This window comes from Artibeus jamaicensis, unplaced genomic scaffold (assembly GCF_021234435.1).
Source record: "Artibeus jamaicensis isolate MK-2021 breed Jamaican fruit bat unplaced genomic scaffold, CSHL_Jam_final contig_466, whole genome shotgun sequence".
NCBI classification, from domain to species: Eukaryota; Metazoa; Chordata; class Mammalia; order Chiroptera; family Phyllostomidae; genus Artibeus; species Artibeus jamaicensis.
Genome location: NW_026521844.1, coordinates 8,588,548 through 8,595,725, shown reverse-complemented (window position 1 = coordinate 8,595,725; position 7,178 = coordinate 8,588,548). Strand labels below are relative to the sequence as shown.

At 34.8% G+C, this 7,178-nt stretch overlaps 1 pseudogene; it reads right to left on the bottom strand.

Annotated features, from left to right (window-relative positions):
* Positions 1 to 1,224: 1,224 nt before the first annotated feature.
* LOC119042644 (40S ribosomal protein S6-like) lies at positions 1,225 to 2,075 on the bottom strand (annotated as a pseudogene).
* Positions 2,076 to 7,178: the final 5,103 nt, after the last annotated feature.

Genomic DNA, 7,178 nt, shown 5'->3' with positions numbered 1-7,178 from the left:
GTCCTACCTAAATTATTTAGAATTAGATCAATATTAAATATTAATTGTACTTATTACTAAGTATTTTTTACCCATTAGTATATATTTTGAAGCATAGAGGAAGGTTTATTCCTCCGAAGCTATATTAATGGCTGCTTTTACGACCCTCTTAGTAGAAATGGACCCTTTCCCAAAGTTTGTTTAAGCTGCCTCTAAGCTTAGGTGGAATGGAGAAGATCCTTCTGTCACATTCACTAGAAAGTGTATCACTTTAGGTGGTATCATAATGTGACAATGTGAGTAATAAAGAACTTGGCCAAATCATTACAATTATTGTCAATAGGAACATAGCCTGGATTGCCATGCTTTCTCAAAACTCTGGAAGATGTTTTCTTTTGTAGCCCTTGTTGAGAGTTAGAAACAACGAACTTAGTATTGGTGGTTTTAAAACTCCAGTAGGGAAGGTGACCTGCAGGTTAAGGCTGGAATTTGGGACCAGTGCTTCCAGCCTATATGTAAAAACAAAACAACGCATTACAAGAGAAGCTGTTGCTGATTATTATGAAATAAACATTCCTGTGGTTCATTTGAAGGGAAATCTGTAGTCGTCAGCAGAGGATGCATGTGACCACATCTGAGGCCTGGAAATTCCCAGTTCCTGTGCAGTGAGGAACTAGTGCCCTGGCGACAAAGATGAAGAAAAGATGGTGTCAGGCTCTTGCCTTACCATCTGGTATTTTACAGCGGCTCTGCCCACTGTTACTCTTAAAGGGAAATAGAAGGAAGAAAAATATTTTCACAGTCTTGAGTTGTTTAGGCTGAATGCTGTAAGCCAAATGACTGCTTAAGAATAAATTAAATCCTGAATAAAAATGTCTAAACATACATAAGATACACTCAAAGGAAACCTCTTACTGTAATGAGATCCTGAGCTAATTTGACTCGCCCAGGAGCAACAAGCTAATGATACCAGTACCTAGTATGAGGGTCGATAAGTACTTTGCCTTTGTTATTCAATAGTAATTTGCAATGCTCCCAGTATTCTCTACTGCTTTCCCTAATTTTTTATTTATAAATGTAATCCCAAATAAAATACTATATATTTAACTTCTTATTTTTGTTTGTATTCATTCTCTGGCGTTGGAACATAAGCTTTACCAGGACAAGGACTTTGAAATGTTGTGTTCCATTGTATTTTATTTTTGTTTGTTTGTTTTTATGTTTGTTCTTATGTATTTGTTGCACTTAGAAAATCACATTTTTGACTTGACTCAGACTTACAGCTCTGAAAGAGGACAGCCCCCATCTCTTGGCAACTTGTTCCTGGTGTTTTTCTTTGACCTCCTTCCTTCTCTTAGCCAAAAGTTCAGCATATTCTGTGGCTTCTTCCTCATGTTTTTAGTGAGTTGTTTCTTCAGAACAATGCATTAATATTAGTATTTCAGGACATGCGGAGTAGCAAGATGCTGAATCTTGGGTGCTTTGGACCTGGGTTTCTTGCCTTCTCTGTTTAGGGACTTTCTCACAACATATTGGCAGACATCTTCTTCTTTAGAGAGATTAAAAAGATTGCACTGGGGGGAGGGCTGGGATGGGAGTAAAAGACAGAAAACTGTACTTGAACAACAATTAAATAAATACATTTTTAAAAAAGAAGAAGAAAAGATGGCAGATTCTGCTAGCTCTTTTGACTGACCTCCAAGCAACTAGGAACAGTAGTATCAGTGAGACCAGGAATATTGAATATCTTTTTGACAATGACCAAGTTGAGAACCCCGAGGCTGGCAACCACTGTGCAGCCCCAAACAGATTTGTGCTTTGTCTCTCTAGTCCTCCTCAGCCTGTAACAGGAATGCCCCTTGCTCAGCAGCAGGTGGACCTGGCCATGGGTCAGGGCACACTGCTTCATGAGAAAACCTTGTTTGTTGTTCCCACCACTTATCTGAATCACATAACCTTTCCAGTCTCCTCCCAGAGCACCAACAGCAAGTTCTGTGGTCATACACTTCTCATAAAAAGTATGAAGTTTTTGTTGCACAATCTACTTCAGTGAATTTCTGGCAGCCAGTGTTTGGGAAAGAGATGTTCAACTTCATCCTGAAGCAGCCAACTGCCTCCAAGGTGCCGTGAAAAACAGCTGTTCCATTTTAATTCCATGGCTTATAGTAAGAACTCAATATGTATCTGTTAAAGTAATAACAAATAAATTACCTTTACTTAAGTTTAATATAGGGATATGAGAGCATAGAGGCAATGCACAATGCAACAGATATTTATTCCAGATGCATTCTAGATATGAAAGACACCTTTAGTCCTAAAAAAAAGGTTTGTTAATTATCCTTTTTATTTTTTCTAGTTGCTTGAGAAATATGACTCTTTTTAAGACACTTTTTAATACAATTTAATAAATGTTCATATATGTAACTTACACATATGCATACATTTGATCACATGTAAGTTTCTAGTATAAATTATTTTTCCTTTTTCCCATTTAATTTGGTTCCACCCTGAACTTTTTTCTTCCTCTTCTCCCCTCCCTCCCAACATACATACTTAAACACCACAAAATTTATCTTTCTCCTCCAAAACATGTGGTAATTTCCATAGGAAAGAATTATGTGCTTTTTATTATATTTTAGGTTTTTAAGGGTTAACTTATAAATGACATTGCTGAAAAAAACTTATTATATCTTTAAAGATGTATGTATAATTATACTAGGATAAAGATATGATTGAAAAATGGTCTTATAGAAATTTCTCATCATACAGAGACTACAGAAAAATGTATGGCTATGGAAAAAGTTATTCTTCAAATTCATTTCAATGAATTTTTTCCTACTAATATTGCTAAATATAACAATTAGATGTTCAGATAACCTGGCAAAATCTATTAACTGAGATATAATTGAGATATACTTTCTTCTAATAATCTTTAAGACTTATGAAATAAAGGAATTATTTATATAAGATTTTTTTCCTCCCAATTATAGTACCAATCTCTTCATCTCTTTAGTCATGGAGCCTGACAATTCCACACTTTTCTCACTGCCTCCACCTGCTGGCAAGAGAGATTGACAGTTCCTCATCCCTTAGCTCACAGGGTCTAGGATTGAAGAACTGGCTTATGTAGTCCACTTAGCATAAGGATGCATCTTAGTTGTTCTAGAATTTTTGATCTGCCTGTTCTTTTACCTGCATTTTCCCCATGAGTGGAAGTCTTCAAGGACAGCAAAAACCTCATGTTTTGTATTCCCAGAACATACTGTTGCTCAGTGTGAGTTTGTGACTGAATTTGCTTCTTGCCTTTCTGCTGCTACCGCTGCTAATTCTACCTCGTATTTCTCTTGCCCATGATTAACTGTAGTAGAGGTGCCCTTTCAGCTCTTTATTTTTTCTCCTTGGTGCAAACTTCTTTAAGAGTTTTAAAAGATAGCCTCTGTAATGAAAAAAAAATATCTCTTTAGAAAATATGCAAGCTACCTCCAAAGTTTTCTTATATTTTTTTAGAGAAAAAAAAATACTAAATTTCAGAGCCTTACTTAATTTCAAGTTATCCTGGACAATAATTCACAAAAATCTGGGTAAGGTAAATGGAGTAGGAATGTACGGGGGAGATCAATGGTTCAGCCACGCTGTGCAGAGGACACCAGAGCAGGGTGCCGTGATTTTTCTCTTTGATCTTTAGTTGCTCCACCGCAGGCCCTACACACTGGAAAAAGAAGGCATTATTGTCGGGATACATTGAGGGTAATGAGAAAAGAAAGGACAAGGAAGCTGTGTATTGGGACACATGAAAGAGAGGGTGTAGAAAAACACAAGTTAAGACTAAATAGTGTTAGGCACAGTTTCATCTTCTGACACTTGAAAATATAATATAAATTTTTAACACATTCACATTTTTCTCAAGTACCAGAGTATCTTGAAAATAGTAGGATCAATTCTCAACAGTCCACGTGATAAAATTCTGCCTGAGTTTAAGAGTGCAGAAGGACTGTAACCAACCTAGAAGAAGAGCCATGACACAAACTCGTATTTCCGGACTCCTGCTGAGGACTACCTAATTAAAACTCTGATATCAGTCTTGCATTTCACCAGGATACTGCCATTACTGAAAATTATAATTCACTTGTAAAACCTCAAGATAAATCTTGAGGATTTCACTCTGGCTGGTGTGGCTCAGTGGATTGAGCACGGGACTGCCAACAAAGGGTCACTAGTTCAATTCCCAGGCAGGGCATATACCTGGGTTGCAGGCCAAGTCCCCAGTAGGGGGCACATGAGAGGCAAATACACATTGATGTTTCTCTCCCTCTCTCTCTCCCTCCCTTCTTCTCTCTCTAAAAATAAATAGATAAAATCTTTAAAAAAAACCTTGAGGATTTTCTATATTAAGCATGAATTACTATACATGGCCTGCACATTTCTTATTTAAATTCCTCAATAAGCATTCATTTATGAGCTCAGAAAAGCCAGAATGTTGTCCTTAGACTGCCACTAAAATATCTGTCAATGTCAGTGCAGTAAATTCTGGTATCCACATCCCCCCAAAATTTAGATCCTGGAGTTAACTAAAATTTTAATATCTTAATAGCTTTATTTTCTCATTAAGTCATAGTTTTGAAAGCAACTATAAAGAAAGATTGATAACTATCAGTAAAAACTAACAATTATGTTCTTCTCCTTAGCTTGCATTTGTTATAGCAGTCAGACAGAAAATGAACTGCTTTTCTTAAACTCATCATGAATATGTGATGAGATTATATGAGACTTAAAAGTCATGCATAATGGTGGCCTGTTTATTATTGTAGTTCACAGATGAGTATCAAGAGTTGTTATAAGATCTACTAGAAATTTTCACGTCAAAAACTAGCATAAGTCATTTTTGGCTTGTAAGATTATTCTTATGGGGAATAAAATCAATCATGGAAATAAGCATTTACCTTTAAAAATATATTTGCATAAAAGTATATCATTTGAGCCCTGGTCAGGTGGCTAAGTTGGTAGGAGCATCGTCCCATACACTGAAAGATCACAGAAGTTCTCTGCATGTTAGGGCACAGACCTAGGCTGTGGGCTTGATCCCTGGCTACTGCCTGTAGAGCAGGCAACCAGCTGATGTTCCCTTTCACATTAATATTTCTCTCTCTCTTTCCTCCTTTACTCTCTCTCTAAAATCAATGAATATATCTATTCTTGAATAAGAATTAAAAAATTATATTGTTTGATTTAAATATTTATATGTGTTTTATAATTATATGTAAGATAGACTATATGATGTACATATAATTTGATGCAATATGTGCAAGATTTGGGTGTATCTAATATATTTCAACAAAAAACTTTATTAAAAATAATGTTAATGCAACAGAAATTTCAAAAGAACCTCTTGATTCATTAGATTTTAGCCGCACAGATGCACTATACCTTGCTAAAAATTCGTTGACTTTAACTAATAATAATTACGATTATATATATTTAAAACCATGCATATATAACTTTATGTGTATATACATATATATGCTAATTTATCTCACAATAACAATATGTGCTAGGTTCTGTCACTGTCACCTTGTATCTAGATCAGGAAATATGGGACAGGAAAGTTACATAATTTGCTCAGAGTACAGAGCATAAATGGCCTTGTTGGAATTAGTGACTTGGCAGTCTGAATTCCAAAATCTATTTTCTCAACCATGTTGCTACACAACCTCTAATAATATAATTATTTAAATGTTTATCCCTTTTCATCACTATGCTATGGATTTGACTGTACCCTCCTTCATTCCTATATCAATATCTCCCAGTTTGGCTGCAAGTGTATTGAATGAGTCATTTTGAATTTTTAAGTCTATTTGGTTAAAATCCCATTAGACTTCAGAGTAATTTAGTTATTATAAAAAATGGTAGTATTTCAGTTAATTTCATGCCTTTCCAACATGAAGATGATAGAGTTCCCCTCAGTAAAGCAAGTATTTTAGATCTTTACTGTTAATGAAGTTAGAGTTCTCAATTGTTTTACTTCTTTCAGCTTTTGTCCTTCTCTTTTTCAGTCTCTCACTTTATAGCCAATAATGGATAAATATAACCAAGTCAATGAGTGCAGGATATGTGACCTTCCATCACAGGTAAATGATACAGCTAAAATTAAAATTTTGAGTTCTCACAGTTTCATTTAACAGTTTAATAATACTGAGTGCCTGCTATGAGCTGAGCATCCTGCTGGATACTAATCGCCACTATAATAAACAGTCTAATGGAGAACAGAGTCATTAATTAAACTGTTAAGGAAAATGACCCTCAGTGATATTGGTACATGACCTTTTAAATTTAATACAATGTTTCAAATAAGTCAAAAGTCATAGATAAGTTGTCAATCCTAATTTAAAAAAATATTTCTAGTTTTTTTTATAACATTCATTTGTTTCTGTCATTTGGACAAAGTTTTGTGGGGTATGAATTAGCATTGAAAATTTAATTTGTAGCTACTGCTTGGCAACCCAAACATTTTGGTACTGTTCCAACTTTAATTCTTGACTAAAATGCTAAAAGGTAGTTCACCTCCAAAGAACATTATCAGCTTAGACCCAGATAGATCAGTCATTAGTGTGACACCATCCTCTAGGAGAAAAACTAGGTGATCAGTGTGACTACATGTCACAGTGGAATGATTCTCAAAACCACAGCCTTGCCAAGTTTGTCAACACAGCCTCACACTGTCTTTTTTCTTGTGGCACTTATACTCAAATGGTGCACTAAGCAATTTTCTTAGATTATTTTTTATGAGTAGCTACTACTCAAGAAGCACAGAGAAAGCACCGTTAGAGGTGAAAGATTAATTTTGGAAAAAGAGATCAATCACAAATATGTGTGAAAAGTATAATTAAAGTTTCTCCTTAAAAGTTTTTTGTATTCTACTCTTCCTGTTTCATATATACTTATTTATGAGGAATCCGTTTACTAGGAAAATCAAAGGGAATTATACCTTCCAGCAGAGTAGTTGATGTTCCAATAAAGGATCTGATACATTATGTCAAGATCATTGATTTATTTTTGACAAAGTTAAAATAACTCTAATCATCTTCAAAATGTTAATTAAACTGATTCTTTAAATTACTAAAATCTAACCAATCTTTAAAATTTTCTTCTGGCTTATTCTTTTTAAATTTTGACAACAAAACTTTTGAGCATTGACCTATGGA